Genomic DNA, 18,013 nt, shown 5'->3' with positions numbered 1-18,013 from the left:
ACATGGAGAGACCAACTGAAATACATTTGAATGCAGCAAAACGAATTCTGAGATATGTAAAGGGAACAATTGACTATGGAGTGTTCTATAATAGTAAAGGAGGTTCAGATTTTGTTGGTTTCACTGACAATGACTACGCCGGGGACATCGATGATAGGAAGAGTACTTCAAGACATGTTTTCATGCTAAATTCTGGAGCAATTACATGGTCCTCAAAGAAGCAGCAAATTGTGACCCTATCCACTACTGAGGCTGAGTTTGTTGCAGTTGCCTTATGTGCATGTCAAGCTATTTGGCTAAGAATGATGCTGGAAGCACTTGGTGATAAGCAACAGGGTTCAACAATCATTTTATGTGATAACATTTCTGCCATAAAGTTATCAAGAAATCCTGTAATGCATGGAAGAAGTAAGCAAATTGATGTTCGTTTTCATTTTCTGTGAAATCTGTGCAATGATGGTGTAGTTGAGCTCGAGTATTGCAAAAGTGGAAATCAATTAGCTGATATACTCACAAAGTCACTCAAGCAGCCCCCATTCGAGAAATTGAGGAAGCTACTTAGAGTGCATTCACTCAAACATCTTGAGAAGGAGTAAGCTGAAAACCTGGCAGGATATGTGATGGTCGAAGAAGTTGATGAAGATTTCATGATGGTGTCTAAACCCTAAACTGTTTTTCAATAGAAATTAGTTTAAGGGAGGGTGTTAAGAGTTTTAGTTAAGTTTTAATTAAGTTTTCAATTAAATAATGCTGACTAATTATGAAGATTTCATGATGGTGTCTAAACCCTAAACTGATGAAGATTTCGTGGAAGAGTTGTTGTTATTTGTTTTCAGTCTTTCCCTTTAAAACTATAACCATCCTTTGAAATTGAAGAGAAGAACAATTCAATATTTTACATGAGTTTTCATTCTTAAGAGCTCTACTAAGGTTCTTGAAAGAATTCTGGGTTTATTAAAACCAACAAAGCAAACTACCCCAGATGGCTTGATACCACTTGGTTAGCATGCAGAAGGCAAAATCTTCAATCTCAAAAAAAAAACCCGAGTTGGTGCTTTAAACAGAGAATAGAGAGAACCCTCGTGAGAAGGGAATTTATCCTAAGTTTATCCCATGAGACTTAAAATGAAGTTTTCACACATTTTCAATCTCTTGTTGTCATGGCCCATAACATTTTTTTCTACCTATTGAGGTTCTTCGAAGCGATAATAGCACTGAGTACTTTAATAGTGAGTTTTCTTAATTTTGTACTCACTTGGGGATTTTGCAACACTTTTCATGTCTTCATAACCTCTACAAAATGGGATTGCATTAACAGAAACACCGACCCATTGCCTCCATGATTCAACCTTTATTTGTCACTACCCATCTTCTTCATAACTTATGGTTAAGATTGCCCACACTTCTGCTCATCTCATCAATTTGCTTCTGACCCTGGTCCTTAAATGGGCCACCCCTTACTCCATCTTGTTTAACCATGCCCCATACTCACATCATAAGGTCTTTGGTTGTCAATGTTTTCCTCAGCTTGAGTCTTACACCAAACACAAATTAGAAAGTCGGTCATAATTGTGTCTTAATAGGTTATAGTACCTAACACAAAGGCATCCTTGTCATGATCCGATCATATGTCGTGTCTGTTTTAGTCATTATAATTTTAGTCCAAAGTAGGAAATTCAATTGCACTATTCAACTGAACAGTGTTTTGGAGTGAAGTAAAGTAGGAAATTCAATTGCACTATTCAACTGAACAGTGTTTTGGGATGAATTTCACTTGATTTACAAGGATGCCACTGATCTTGATGCCGCGTGTTGATAATCGTGAAAAGACAGGGGTTCTATAAGGTTTCCAACGAATTGGGTGGGGTAGAGGGGATTGAGTGGTGATGCTGAATTTGGGGAAAGAAAGAGAGAAAGAGGGAAAGTACGATTTAGGGTTTAGGTGATGGCGGGAGAAAGGCGAGGGTTATTGCATCCGTGTCATTCAAAGTGGGTTGCGAGAGAGTGAGAGTGCTGCGTTCTAAGGTTTGAGAGTGGGTTTCGAGAAAGTGAGGGGGCCGGAGTGGGGGTAAGGCTTAGGCTAGGTTTGTGGAATGGGGCTGGATTAGTTACAGACAGAGAAAGGGAGAAGGGTGTGGAATGTCATAGAGAGGAAGGGAGAGGGAGGTCTGCCAAAAAACATAGGTTGCAGAGCTGCAGCTAGGGAGATGGGTGTGGATTGGCAGGGTGGGGAAGGGAGAGGGAGGAGTGAGGCTTGCTAAAAGGGGGTTGGATTGATTTTTCCTCTTGAAATCAAGGGTTGGTGTCGGGATTGAGGGTGGGTCAAAAGGGGTATGGTTGTGAGGGAGTGAGGGATGGTAGAGACATAGGTCAGAGCAACTCCAGCGTTGGAGCCCTTCCCCCAGACTATTCACTATTCAATCCACCTGATGAACACTAACTGCCCTTAATGAACAGTAATCGCCTTTTGCATCTCACCGTTACACTTCAACAGCCCTGGCAATAGGCAATAAAATATTAGTATTTTTTTTATTTATAAAATAATACAAAATAATTTTAATTGTAATTTCGAATAAGATTTTTAATCGTTCTCGTTGCGCCACGTGTCATTATCCGAAGTATTATTAAATAATACAAAATAATTTTATTTGTAATTTCGGATAAGATTTTTAATCGTTCTCGTTGCGCCACTTGTCATAAAATCCAAAAAGACAATTATTGGGGATGGATTTCCGATAAAAATTTTAATCGTTCTCATTATGCCACATGTCATTATCCAAAAATACAATTATTGGTGATGGATTTCTGATAAGATTATTAACCAATCACGACGCGCCACGTGTCATAATCTGTTTACAATCTTTGAGGATAGATTTCCATTATATTTTTAACAAATGACGGCATGCCACATGGCATTATCTACAACCTAATCCTTTCTGAATCCTCCATATAATCCACCATCCATCCTCACAAATCTCACACCAATTTTCTCAAGATCTCTATCATTATTCATAGTTTCTGCTTCTTTCTTACAATGTCTTCTTCTTCCTCAAGGATGATGTGGGAACTCGATCAGGAAGAGAAAGAATTGTTTAACCAATCAGAAGGAATGTTCAATCACCAGGTGGCAAAAAATGAGAGGGAAGAGGATGAGGAGCGTACAAGGAAAGATGAGGAAGTAAGAATGGGCAGAGCCTCACATTCCCGTCGAGTCATCCAAGATGTGGCTCAGATCTGCAGGCTCAGCCGTTCCGGAAACCTTGATAGAAGTAGGCAACAACGAGGTATGGAACTTTTGGACGATTATTTTGTCCCTGATAGTGCATTCCCTGATACGTATTTTGGACGTCGTTTTAGAATGAAACGACATTTGTTCAACAAAATCATGATTGCTGTTTACAACCATGATTCTTACTTTGTGCAAAAGAATGATGCTTTTGGTGCTATGGGTCTCCTTCCTCAGCAAAAAATCACTGTTGCCTTGCAAATGCTTGCATATGGAGCATCTGCAGACCAAGTGGATGAGATAACGAGGATGGGGAAATCAACCATTCTTGAGTCCCTGATGAGGTTTTATGGAGCAATCAAATCTATCTACACCGCTGAGTACCTCTGCAAACCTACAAGCATGGACTTGGAACGGCTTCTGAAGAAGGTCGAGATGCGTGGTTTTCCTAGGATGATTGGAAGCATTGATTGTATGCACTGAACGTGGAAAAACTGTCTAACTGCATGGCAAGGCACTTATAGGGACAGAAAATGAGCAAAAAGTATCATTCTGGAGGCGGTGGCATCTTTTGATACATGGATTTGGCACGCCTTTTTCAGGGTTCCGGGAGCTCAAAATGACATCAACGTCATTGCCTAATCCCCAGTGTTCAACGATGTCCTGAAAGGAAAGGCACCAAAAGTCACATATGAGGTCAACGGACGTATGTACGACGGGTCATTCTACCTAGCTGACAGCATTTACCCGCGATGGTCAACATTTGTCAAAACAGTGCCACATCCGCGAAGTGCAAAGGAAAAACACTTTACAAGCTGTCAAGAGGGGTGTAGGAAGGATGTGGATTGTTGTTTCAGTATCCTCCAAGCTCGCTTGGCGATCGTCAAGGGTGCTGCCAGATTGTTTGATGTAGAGTCGCTTCGATCCATCATGATGACGTGCATCATTCTTCACAACATGATTGTGAAAGATGAGTACGATTATGAAGCCGTTGATGAATATGAGCCAAACACGATGAACAATTCAAGAACACGTATATAGTGTGCTCATGACGCCACCGATGAGCCCGTGCAACATGAGCCATTACAAAGGGATGGACGTTGCAATGAAAGGCTCATTCAACGATATACTGCATTTCAAATGCCAGACGTGCACGATGCCCAGCAAATTGACTTGATAAAGCACCAGTGGGCATTGAAACAAGCTGAAGATAATTAAGTTCATTTGGTGTGTTTTTTTTTAATTTGGTATGTTTATGTTGTTTTATTTGGTGTGTTTTATTATTTGGTATGTTTATGTAATTTTTTTAGTGAGTTTTTTATTATTTGGTATGTTTATGTAATTTTATTTGGTGTGTTTTGTTATTTGGTATGTTTATGTAATTTTTTTAGTGAGTTTTTTTATTATTCGGTATGCTTATGTAATTTTATTTGGTGTGTTTTTGTCATTTCAATAAATATTCTCTTAGTATAAATAACTTACCAAATTCATTTGAATAAATATTCAATAAATTGGAAACAACATAAAGTACTATATTCAATAAATAATAAATTACAAACCAAAGTGATTGGAAAATTATGGGCTCCGATTACAAAAACTACTCTATTCATCACCACTTAACCAATTTGTGGTGCTAGGATGATCTTCTCTTATGGTGCTAGGACCATCTTGGCTTGCTCTCGCTTCTCTTGCACGCCTCCTTCGCACCACGTCCGCTTTCTCTGACTTCCAAAAAAATTTAGAATTTGGAGACTTCCCTTCTAAAGGCGTGTTCATAATCTCACGATCTCGTTGAGCCCGTCTTTCTTCTCTAACATGTTCCCTTTCTTGCCCAAGTAGCTCTTTTTCTCTCTCATTAGCCTGAAATTCTCTCTTAATAGCTGTAGCTTTTGCATCCTTTCTAGCCTTATCAGCCTCATATTTCGCCAGTTCCCTCACCAAAGTCAATTCACCTTGGCGAGTAAGTTCTTCCATGAACTTTGCATAATCATTCTTGGAAGCACTCCCTTTTCTCTTTGAAGCCTTCTTACCTTGAGGCCTAATTGGATAACGGGTCGAACCTGACGCTTGTTTAGGGAGGGGCGTTTAGGGCACTTCTTGTGCATCATCTTCATGGACATGATCGGGTGTAGAGTGTAGAGGGGTGTTGTTCATGAAAACTTCTAGACCTACAGGCACAACTCTAAATTTAGGACAATCTTTGACAATATTCCAACATTCCCACCGGTTGAATGATTTATTTTTGCTTTTGGTTTTGGCAGCGTACCAAGCTTGTGCTTGAAGTTCCTACACAATGCAGGAGAAGAAATAATTATAATGAAAATAGGTAACAAATAAATAATACAAACAAATAATTATAATGTAAGTAGGTAACAAATAAATAATACAAACAAATAATTACAATGTAAATTTGGGTATAGTATAAACAAATAAATAATGTATTGTTACCTGATCCGAGTAATTTTCCCCACTTCGAATATTACTACTAGCTTGTGCAAAGGCGTCTCTCCACGTACTAAACGATTGGCTAAGTAATTTCTAATGACTGGACATCGATTCTTTGGTTCTTTTCCCACCAATTTTCTCAAGATAATTGGTATGAATAAGACTCCACATTTCTCGCAACTGCATCTCATTACCCGTAAGCAAACTATGAGTAACTTCAACCCAACTAGTACACAACGCAACATCTTCAAGAAGCGACCAATTCGTACCTACATCAGTAGTCATTTGGTTGAAAAAAAAAATGGATTGAAACTTTGAGAGAAAGAAAGGAATGTGATTGAAAGTAGTTGAGAAAATATGAAATTGTGGTGTAAGGTAGATGATAATGAGAAGGTATTTATAGAAAAGTAAAAACAATTTTTTTTTAAAAAAAATTAGATTTTTTTTCGAATTTTTTACAATTTTTTTTAATTTTTATTCAACTAATTAATCTCTGCCGTTGGATATAAAAAAATTTGAATTCCAACACTCCAGATTGTGCCACGTAACGGTAACTTTTCTTAATTTTAAAACTATTTTTTCTTTTATGTTTTATTTATAAAGCATATTAATATCCACCGTTGATCTCAGATCGAACGGTGGATATTAAATAAGACTTTTTTATTTTTTACCGTTGAGATCGAACGGTCCAAGTTAAAGATCCGTTGAGATCGAACGGACCGTGGGAAGCCACGTGGCTTCCCAACGGTAACTGAAAAGTGACTGTTTTTTTTTTTTCTGATTTTGTGTTAGCAACGCGCCCCCACGCACGAGTCGGGTGCACACGCCTGACAGAAAAAAAAAATTTTAAAAAGCCTGACGTCAGGCCTGGCATCACATCCACTCGGGCTTTCAGGCTGGCAATTCTTCACGGGCCCGGAACTCGGGCCTCCACCTCCACTCGGGCTCCTTCACATTCGAGTCGGTCCACAGGGCCTCGGGCCCCTTTTCTCTGGCCTATCCCTCGAGCACCCAGCAATGCTGGAGTTGCTCTCATGGAGTTGGGCGTGGGAATTCCACGAATCAAGGGTTGCCATCGGTGGGTGTTAATATCAACAATGAGCAGTACTGGGTTGTGGGTTATCTCAACCTTTTGATTAATTTTTTTATATTTTTGACTTTTTATATAAGCTATTTAAAAGTTTTTTTACTGTTCAATTTACCCAATATTTGTGTCTGTGCAGTTGGTTGGAAATGAAAATTACCCTGTATTGTTTGTTAATTAAGCAAACTATATGCAGGCTTTTAATTATATTGGTTGTTCTGGAATTTCGTAAAATAATTTTTGTATTTTTATAGGTTGGAGCACCAAGAACATGATACTCAGTCTAAAATTTGAACACGGGGAAGAGCTAAAGCATGTCCAACTGCGAGCTGAAAACGAACTGAGAGAGGTTCAAATAAATATCTTTGAATTAAGTTGGAACTGCTAATTTAAGTAGAGTGTTATATGCTTACGTTAGACCAGTTTATTATTTTCATAGAAAATAACTTTGATGAGGAGCGAACATGAAGCCGAGCTGAAACTTTTACGGCTTCATTACGAAGATGAGTGTTGAGAAAATGCAGGATGAATTGGATCTTCAAAAGTCTAAAGTACATATCTACCATAAATTCTTTAATTAATTAATATTTTTGTACCTTTTACTTACGTAATGATAATTATCGCAAGAGGAGAAGCAGAGAGGGCATTACTGCAAATGCAGTGGAGAGTTATGGATAATAAGCCACAAGAGGACCAAAAAGTATTCAAAGAAGGTTGGCCTTATAATAGATATCTCTCTCTCTCTCTCTCTCTCTCTCACATATCCACAAACACATATTAAATTACTATAAGTTGTTTAGTTGCAATTGATTGGATGTTGGGTTAATCTTAATTTTGGTCCAGATAAATTACTATGGCTGTGGAAATTGAACTAAAAAGTACATTTCTTTTTTAAAATTGAATTTTTTATTTTTCCTACCAGGAAGCAGGTGGTTACAAATTATTTACTCCACTAGTAAAAGAATTTGTTAACTTACTATAAGCTATTTAAATGTTTAATTTCCATTTGAAAACTTGGGGAATTCTAAGTATGTTGTTTATGGAAGAAGCTCAGTCTCAAATCTGTTACGATTGTGGTTATCTGCTTGCAATTAGTGGCTTAATAGTACTGTAATAAGTAGTAATCAAGTTGTGGTAGTCGTATGGCCAACTGGCATTTGGTGTTAGTGGAATCATATATGTAATCAATTTGGTGGGGTTGGAAACAAGGAGATATTTTGGACAATTCAAAACAAAATTACAAAAAACATTTCTCTCTGTCTCTTCCCTTCTCTTCCTCCATTGCTATATGGTAACTTGCAGGTTGAGAAAGGGTTGCTGAGTTTTTGGTGTTATCATTGGTATCATCATCTCGATCCTTGGCCTCCCTCTTGTATGCCCCGCCACACCAACAATTCTCGCATGTCTACATTGGAAGCTCGCCTCTCCGTCGTGGAAACTATTTTGGAAGCTCTTCCTCAGCAGCTCCATGCAGCTTCGGACGCCAGATTCACTTTCTTAGAGACGACATTCGACCTTCTCTTGGAGCATCTCCATCGTGACCCTGGCGTTTCAAGCGGCGTTGGATCTTTTACTGTTTCACCTCCTCCGGGTCATGAGCAGCCACATCCTTCTCTTGCTGACGTCGAATTCCATTATTTAGAGACTCCACGTTTCCCGCATCGAGACTCTTTTGATGGTGGTGGTTTCACTCCAGCCCTCAGTGGCCACACCGTTTGGATTTTCGCCGATTCACCGACGGCGACGATCCCTTCGCTTGGATCTACAAGGTTAAGCAATACTTTGCTTATTACCACACCCCCGATCATCAGAAGGTCCTGACCGCTTCTTTTCACTTTGAGAATGAGCCACTGCAGCATCCATTCCACACCAACTTGGACCGAGTTTACCACCGCATTGTGCCAGGAATTTGGCCCTTGTGATTCGAGGATTGCACCGAATCCTTGTTCAAGCTCAAACAAACAGGTACTCTCAAAGATTACATACTCGAATTTAGGCGACTCGCTAATCGAACTACTAATGTCGGCCCGGTTTTGTTGAAGACTTGTTTTATTGGTGGATTAAAACGTGAATTGAAGTATGATGTTAAGTTGCGGAAACCTAATTCGGTGCATAAGGCCATTGCTCTTGCAGTGCAAATTGATGCTAAATTCATGGATCTTAAAACAGTGCCCCATAAACAGATTCCTCCAGCCAAACCAAACCCTCTCCCTACTTCCATCCCGAGAAGGCACCGCATCCCTGCTTTGCCTTATAAGAAATTAACACCTGAGGAGGTTTAGCGCAAAAAAGAACGGGATGAGTGTTGGTTTTGTGATGACAAGTGGGATAAGGGACACAAATGTGCTCATAAACAGCTTCTTATGTTGGATATCATTTCTGATGATGAGTATGGCGATGATGAACCAACTGATCTTCCTGTGGAGTTACATAGCATGGCATTGAGTTAGTGTGCCTTTTATGGCACTAGTGCCAAACCTTCAGTTCAAACTGTGAAGGTGGAAGGGTTGGTTAAGAATTATACTGTTAAAATACTATTAGATTTTGGAAGCACCCATAATTTCATCAACTCTAGATTAGTCAAGCAATTAGGGTGTCCAATTCATCCAACAAGGCCCTTCGAGGTGATGATTGCTGATGGGGGTAGAATGAAAAGTCAAGTTTGCTGTAGACATGTGCAGTTGATAGTGGGACAATATAACTGCTACAGTGATTTGTTTGTTTTACCTCTTAGGGGTTGTGATGTTATCCTAGGGGTCCCGTGGCTAGCCACAGTAAGTCCAGTCTTGTGGGATTTTCAAAATCTGACTATGGAGTTTCATGGAGTTTGAAGTGAGATCCGAGCAATTTAAATTGACTCATTGTGCACCTTCACGGTCTCCCATACAAGGTATTTCGGTGCATTACATCAGTAAAGGGTGCTCCACTTCAAACTTGGGATTATTATTATATTCTTTAGAGGTTGAAACAACTGACACATCTGAGCTCACTCCCTCCCAATACAATGAACTACACATGGTTTTGAACAAATTTGAGGTGATTTTTACTATTCCTTCCACATTACCTCCCTTACGAACCCACAACCATAGGATTCCATTGCTTCCAGGAGCAAAACCCCCCAATATCCGGCCTTATCATTATGGACCTCTACAAAAAGCTGAAATCGAAAAAGCAGTCCAAGAATTGTTACACTCGGGTTTTATCAGACCTAGCCATAGTCCTTTTTCCTTTCCTGTTTTACTGGTTAAGAAGAAGGAAGGCACTTAGAGATTGTGTATGGATTACAAGGAGTTGAATGGCATCACCATCAAAGATCAATATCCTATCCCACTCATAGATGACATGTTGGATGAGCTATTTGGGGCTAGGTACTTCTCCAAACTGGATTTAAGATCGGGTTATCATCAGATATGAATGCATGCAAAGGATGTGGAGAAAACTGCCTTTAGGACCCATGAAGGACACTTTGAATTTTTGGTGATGCCATTTGGCCTTACCAATGCCCCAGTAAGTTTTCAAAGCTTGATGAATGACATTTTTAAACCCTATCTCAGGAAATTTATATTGGTATTTTTTAATGACATATTAGTCTATAGTAAAACATGGGAGGAGCACCTATCTCATCTACACCAGACTTTGGAGTTGTTGTTGCAGCACCAATTATATGTCAAGAAGTCTAAATGCTCTTTTGGTCAGCCACAAGCTGAATACTTGGGTCACATAGTTTCAAGTGATGGAGTGGCAGCTGATCCCACTAAGATCCAAGCCATTTTGAATTGGCCAATCCCTGGGAATGTGAAGGAGCTTAGGGGTTTTTTGGGGTTGACAGGTTATTACAGAAAGTTTGTACAAAACTATGGCAAGATTAGCAGCCTCTGTACCAACTCACTAAAAAAGATGAGTTCATATGGTCTGAGGCAGCAGAGTCAGCTTTTCAAGAATTAAAAAAGGTCATGACATCTCCCAAGGTGTTAGCTCTGCCTGATTTCTCGATTCCATTTGTTATAGAATGTGATGTTTCTGCAAATGGGATAGGAGCAGTCTTACAGCAACAAGGAAAACCCATTGCTTTCTCCAGCAAAGCTTTGGGCCCCAAGAACCGGCCTCTGTCCACTTATGAAAGTGAACTCATAACTGTGGTACATGCCATCAAGAAGTGGCAAAATTACTTCTAGGGGCAACATTTCATCATCAAAACAGATCACAATAGTCTGAAATATTTTTTAAATCAAAGAGCTACTACTCCATTTCAACAAAAGTGGGTTTCAAAGCTATTGGGATATGATTATGAGATCCAATATAAACAAGGTGTGGAAAATGTGGTGGCAGATGCTTTATCAAGGGTACCTAGTGCCCCTACATTGCCTACAACCCACAGTGAAGAGTTAGTGGAATGTGTCACTATCACATACACTTACTTTGGGTGGTTGGATGATTTGAGAAAACAATTGGAAAAAGATGAGTGGATAAAGCAAAAGAAGGAAAAACTGAGGGCTGTCACCCATGGCAACACTGTCACTTCCCATTTATCAAAGTTCCACATTGATATTGGGTTCTTAAAATATAAAAATAGAATTGTGATTGGTCCTGATTCAACTTGGAGACACAAGATTTTTGAAGAGCATCATTGCACCCCTATGGCCAGCCATGAAGATGTTCAAAAAACCTACCACAGATTGAAAAGAAGTTTTTATTGGGTGGGAATGAAAAAAGACATTAAGTCTTGGGTAGCTGAATGCAGGGTGTGCCAACAGAATAAGTATGAGACCTTGTCACCACCAGGTTTACTCCAGCCACTACCAATACCTGAACATGTGTGGAAGGACATTAGTATGGATTTTATTAGTGGCTTACCCAACTGCAAAGGCAAGTCTATTATTCTGGTGGTTGTGTTTAAGTTATCAAAATATGCTCACTTCATTGCTCTTGGACACCCTTACACTGCAACTATGGTAGCTCAGGAATTTGTAGAACATGTGTTCAAGCTGCATGGCATGCCAGCAACTATACTGAGTGATAGAGACACTGTATTCCTCAGTACCTTTTGGAAAGAATTTTTCAAAATGAGTGGGTCTAAGCTATGTATAAGTTCGAGATACCATCCTTAGAGTGATGGACAAACTGAGGTGGTTAATCGGTGCTTGGAAACCTATGTTAGGTGCTTCACAAGTTGCCAACCCAAAAAGTAGCTCTATTGGCTCCCATAGGCTGAATGGAGTTATAATTCTTCAGTTCACAGTTCATCCAAGTTCTCTCCCTTTGAAGTTGTTTATGGATTTCCCCCTTCATATATTGCTTCTTATGAAAAGGGCACTGCCAAGCTAGATATAATTAAGCAAGGATTGTTGGCTAGGGATAATCTATTAGCTATGCTCAAGACTAATCTATTGGTGGCTCAAAACAGAATGAAAGCTCAAGTTAATTAGCACAGAAGGGAAAAAGTGTTTGAAGTTGGAGACTTGGTTTATTTGAAATTGGTACCCTCTCAATTGCAATCCTTGGCTGCACATGCTTATCATAAGTTACATCCTAGGTTTTATGGCCCTTATGAAGTTTCAGAGAGGATTGGGTGTGTAGCTTACAAACTCAAGCTTCCTACAGATTCCAAGATACATCATGTCTTCCATGTTAGCTGTTTGAAGAAGCATTTGGGCCCAGGGGTTAGTCCTTTAAAAGTTCTACCAGTGGTGACAGAAGATGGGTTGAAGTCTCTAAAACCAATGTCAATTCTGCAAAGGCGAGTTTACAAAAAAGGTAAAGAGGCGAGAGTGCAACTGCTTGTTCACTGGAAGGGCAGCAAGGAAGAAGATGCTACATGGGAAGATTATGATGAGTTGGCTAAGAAATTCCCAGATTTTCCTCTGTGATTACAACCTTGTGGACAAGGTTTATCTGAAGGAGTGGGCAATGTTACGACTGTGGTTATCTGCTTGCAATTAGTAGCTTAATAGTACTGTAATAAGTAGTAATCAAGTTGTGGTAGTCGTATGGCCAGCTGGCATTTGGTGTTAATGGAATCATATTTGTAATCAATTTGGTGGGGTTGGAAACAAGGAGATATTTTGGACAATTCAATACAAAATTACAAAAAACATTTCTCTCTGTCTCTGTCTCTATCTCTTCCCCTCTTTTCCTCCATTGCTATCTGGTAACTTGCAAGTTGATAAAGGGTTGCTGAGTTTTTGGTGCTATCAAAATCCATCAAACGATCTCTCATTTGCCACTTTGTTTTCGTAGGTTGAGGAACTTGATTTTCTCTATCCGAGTGAATTTGTGCCTTAGGTTATGTTTATCCGCTAAGTGTGTATTTTGGAAATGCTTATTTGATGAATGCACTGGTGTAATTGATCAGTAAATTACTATGATCGGTGTGTTTCTGTGGAAGTGATTCATGCCGGTTCTGGGTTACGGTTTTTGGGGTTAGATTTCTGAATCTATGGGATTTGCTGACAAAGAGTCTCCGGTTTTAGGGAGGGAGGGAGGATGCGCAAGGTAGCAAGAGCCATTTGAAGAAGGCGCACGATATCCAGTCTCAGAAGAGTGCTATGCTCTCATGCGAGAGAGAGAGAGAGAGAGAGAGAGAGGTAATGGTGGAGGATGCGCAAGATAGCTAGAGCCCTCTGAAGGAGGCACACGATATCCAATCCCAGATTAAGATTGCTATGATCTTATGAGTCCCTTACTTCAAAGAATTATCCGAGTAATCTCTCTCTCTCTCTCTCTCTATTCTCTCTGAATTCGTGTGATTTTGATGAATTAATTTTAAGTAGTTGTGATTTTTCTTTTCTTTTATGCCAAAATGTGTGGTATAAATTCATGCTGGATTGATTTGTACTGAAAGTTTGTAACTTTGATTTTTGTTTTTTAGGGTTTACTCATGCGTATTATAACTTAATTAAAGGCCACTGTGTAGACACAAGCGTGTTTAGGTGTGTGATTAACTGTCTTTGATATGGTTTGTGTTCATACTTAGGATTGGCATGTATAGTTGTTTTGTTTGGGGTTCTTGGGGATTTTTTGGGTCGATATATTCTTAAGTTGCATTTAAAAGCGTAATTACAGGGAACCAGTAGTAAATAAGTTACAGTATAATGATTTGATAATCTATGGATTATATGTCATTCTGCTTCGTAAATCAAATTGCTAATGCAGTATGTTTGATTTGTTTCCTCCTGAGATACTCCTGAGGCCGACTGCCAGTGCAATGCGACTAATCGCATCCCGCAAGATTAATTTATCCACATTCGAGAATTTCTCATTATACAATTCTACTGCATTTTTTTCTTTAAATTTAAATATTTTGGTTTTGGTTATGCAGTTTGTCGATTTCTGCTACGATAATGAAGGAATCCGGAGGATTGAGGCCAGTCGATCTGAGGTTTGTACTACTTTATCCCTTCCTTTCTCTCTTTCTGTGAATGTCTTGAAATTGACGACGCACATTCTGATTCTTGCTGTGTTTGGGAGTGGAGAAAACTCTGGCTTAGCTTTGATCACTTGAATTTTGTCTTAGTTAGTTCAGCACAATCTGACTACATAAACCTACTATTGGGCTATTTCTATGGAGGGTTTATGTTTACTTTTGTTAGTCTGTTGACAGTTTGATATGTCTATCATGTTGATGGAACTGAATTGTGAGTTAATTATGGTTTAGATTGTTGAATTTTGAATTTGGAATTCCCTTCGGAAAATGTCACAAGCAATGTGTCTGTTGTGGCTACATAAATCAAAAGCGAGTGAAAGGTAAAGCTTTTCTCCCCAAACATTCATCGCCAGCAATTCTAGCCAAAGCAGGTATATCTTTCCTCTTGCTTTCTTTCTAGTATGTTCTATCCCAATTTCTCTCAGAAAGTAAGGGTTTTGGTTTGCATTCTTGGATTAGATTTGTATATATTCCATTGCATCTCAGTTTTCTCTGATTTAATTGCATAATCTGGCTCTTGATATTCTAACTTTGCTTTCTTTGCATCAAAATTGAATCTGGCTCTTGGTTTTCTTGATTTAATTTTTTTTTTTTTAATTTCTATAATTAGACAAAATAAGGATAAAACTTTCTATTAGTATATGAGTATTCGATTCTGATATATCATTTTCCTCCATTTGACATGATTTTGGATTATTAGGGACTCAGGTTTGCCTTCTGCGTTTTCGTTTAAAAAATAGGCTTTTAGGTGAGTAATTTACTAATTTGGTTTTGATTATCAGCTAAGAGAATAGAGGGTTTAATTTGTAATTATTTTGATGCAACGAAAAATTTTAGATTTGACAGATTTCTCCAGTTCAGGATGATAAAAATTTAGGGCTTTGATTTGTTGATGTGATTTCCACGTACTCTGAATTCAAATAGAAATGCAAGGATATATTAGATGTGTGAGTAAATTTTCAATCTTCATCTATGTGTTTAACCCTTAACGATATGTGAATTATTGATTGATAATTTGATAATATGTATGCTATTATTGATTCAGAAAAATTAGTTTGTTAATTTGTTGAGCTTGGTTGTTTTGGCATGGTGATGTTATAAAGCTCCTCTTTATAGTTAGGTTGAAAATCATGTTAATAGATTCTTTTTTTTCTTTTGTTGGTCCAATCTGTAACAGATGAGATTTTTGTGTTTGATTGGAAATTTGTCAAGTATACCTTAGATTCTTGGTTGCATATTCACCTTCCCACAACTTTTACATTGTCTCTTGATTGGATGGATTTTTATAATTTTCAGGATCTACGGTTGCAATGCTTTTGATGCATGAAGTAAGAAGGAAGCTACTACTCTTATGGAGCTTCTTTGGCATGGTAAGCTGAAGTTGCATATCATTTTTTTCATACACGGAATTCGTTATCTTGCTATATTAGCAATTAGCAGTGTCTGACAATTGGTAAAGTGTACGAATAAATGTGTGGAAGTTTGAATTGTACAAATAAAAGTGAATTTTAACAACTCTAACTTAGATTTTTTGATAATTTGATCTGCGTCTTTCTTTCATTTGTGTTCGACTATTTTACTTTCGTTTCTTTAATTCCTTTTCCTTTAGTATTATCATTAGATTCGTTTCTTTTTTTAGCCTAATTTATCTTGAGAATGTTTGCATCATAATACTTATTTTAAATATGTTAATTTGTCCCCTTTTCTATAGAATTTTGTGCAATGTGAATGTTGGTTATTCTCGATCTTCAAATAGTGATTATTTGACGACTTCTCCAAACTTGGCTACTCAGCCTTTCACAATCTCTTCACTGATACAACCATGGAAACAAGGATGACGTTGTTTCTCAGTCGCATCATATAGCAGATTTAGACGCTGTGGAACAAGTTGAATTTAAGGATACTAGAAAAAACAAGAAACTGTTAAAGTACAGTAGGAGGAAAAGGTCCGCTTGCGTATCAGTCAAACGTGAAGCACATAATCGAACTACCAAATTCATGTCAAATATGAAAGTTTCTTTGGTGCCACTGAAAAGGTCTTTATTTCATGAAAGGAATACTGGGAAAGTCAATGTTAGCAAGCTTGTGGGTGGAAACAAGGGAGAAAAGAAAATTCAAAGGGGCATTGTCAGATTTAATGAAGATAATTAGCTGGAATGTTAAAGGATTGGGAAGTAGGCAAAAGAGGTTGATTTTGAAATAGCAGTTCAGGCGCTTAAAGCCCGATGTCATTATCTTACAAGAAACAAAGAAAGAATCAATTGACAGGTCACTTGTGGCTAGTGTTTGGGGAAGCAGATTTGAAGAGTAGATTTATGCCCCTGCTCAAGGAAGATCTGGGGGTATAGCTGTGATTTGGAACACCAAACACATCTCAATTATTGAATCTTTGGTTGGAGCTTTCTCTGTCTCCATAAAAATGAAAGCCCTCAATGGATTGGAATGGTGGTTATCTGGTGTTTATGGTCCTTGCAAAAATAGAAAGTGAAGGGAGTTCTAGGAAGAAATGGCCGGCCTTTACGGTCTTTGCCGACCAAGATGGTATGTAGGAGGACATTTTAACGTGGTGAGATTTGTAAATGAGAAATCAAATGGGGCAAGGATGACTACAAGCATGAGGTATTTTAATGATTTCATCCAAGATACAAAACTCAAGGATCTGGAGTTGCTCAATGCTCAATTTACTTGGTCAAACTTCAAAGAAGAACCTGTGTGTCGGAGGTTAGACAGATTTTTGTTCTCGGTAGGTTGTGAAGAGATTTTTCCAGAGGTAAGAAAAATGGCTTTGGCAAGGGTCACTTCTGATCATTGTCCAATCTAGCTAGATACTAACAAGGTGAAATGGGGGCCAAGTCCTTTCAGATTCGAAAACATGTGGCTACAACACCCAGATTTCAGGGACAATTTCAAACAATGGTGGCAATCTGAGTAGGTGAAGGGTTGGGAGGGTTATAAATTTTTGTACAAGTTAAAAGCTATCAAAAGAAAGTTGCAAAGATGGAGTAAGGAAATTTCCGATGATGTCGAGAAACAAATTAAGGATGCTAAGGCTAGCATAGAAGATTTAGATAGGAGAGAAGGGTTGGAAGGGCTAGATGTTGCTGCTAAAAGAAAGAAAAAATAGTTACTTTTCCTTGTGGAAGATCTGGCTTATAAGGAAGAAGTGAAGTGGAGGCAGAAAGGTAAAGTGGAATGGGCTAAAGAAGGGGACAGTAATACTAAATTTTTCCATAGAATAACAAGTGGGAGAAGGAAGAGAAACTATATAGAAAGGTTGGAAGTGGATGACAGGGGAGTGTTAGAGGATGCAGAAGAAATAGAAAAACATATCGTTAACTTCTTCAAGTCCCTGTTTAGTAGCAACGAAGAGGCATGTTGGGGCTTGGAAGGCATCAATTGGGCCTCAATAAGTGAATTTGAGGTAGCTTGGCTTGAGAGGCCTTTGAGGAATCAGAAGTACAAAGAGCTGTCTTTGATTGTGGAAGGGATAAATCGCCAGGACCAGATGGTTATTCCTTGCAAATGTTTCAACATTGTTGGGAATTCTTGAAAGTGGATATTTTGAAGGTCATGGATGAGTTCTTTGAGACAGGGATAATAAATGTGGTGACAAATGAAACATTTATTTGTCTAATTCCGAAAAAGTCAGATTCTTTGAAAGTGACGAACTACAGGCCTATAAGCCTAGTTACTGGTTTATACAAAATTGTGGCGAAAACCCTAGCTTCAAGATTAAGGGAGGTTATGGGCAGCACAATGTCTCCACATCAAGGAGATTTTGGTAAAGGCCGACAAATTTTGGATGTTGTCCTTAGTGCAAATGAGGTTGTAGAAG

At 38.6% G+C, this 18,013-nt stretch overlaps 1 long non-coding RNA gene across 3 annotated transcripts; it reads left to right on the top strand.

The window, feature by feature from the left end:
- The first annotated feature begins 12,849 nt into the window (after positions 1 to 12,849).
- LOC125477244 lies at positions 12,850 to 15,693 on the top strand. Of its 3 annotated transcripts, XR_007258425.1 has the most exons (4): positions 12,850 to 13,455; positions 14,074 to 14,133; positions 14,410 to 14,549; positions 15,475 to 15,693. It is a non-coding gene; the product is annotated as an uncharacterized LOC125477244 (long non-coding RNA). The 3 variants fall into 3 exon arrangements; XR_007258424.1 differs by having other exon boundaries at positions 14,410 to 15,693; XR_007258423.1 differs by having other exon boundaries at positions 14,074 to 15,693.
- Positions 15,694 to 18,013: the final 2,320 nt, after the last annotated feature.

The sequence above is a fragment of a genome, unplaced genomic scaffold, assembly GCF_019419815.1.
Source record: "Pyrus x bretschneideri cultivar Hongxiangsu unplaced genomic scaffold, Pyrus_bretschneideri_v1 Contig204, whole genome shotgun sequence".
Lineage (NCBI taxonomy): Eukaryota > Viridiplantae > Streptophyta > Magnoliopsida > Rosales > Rosaceae > Pyrus > Pyrus x bretschneideri.
The sequence above is the reverse complement of the archived record's forward strand: the minus strand, read 5'-3'. Positions and strand labels throughout refer to the sequence as shown.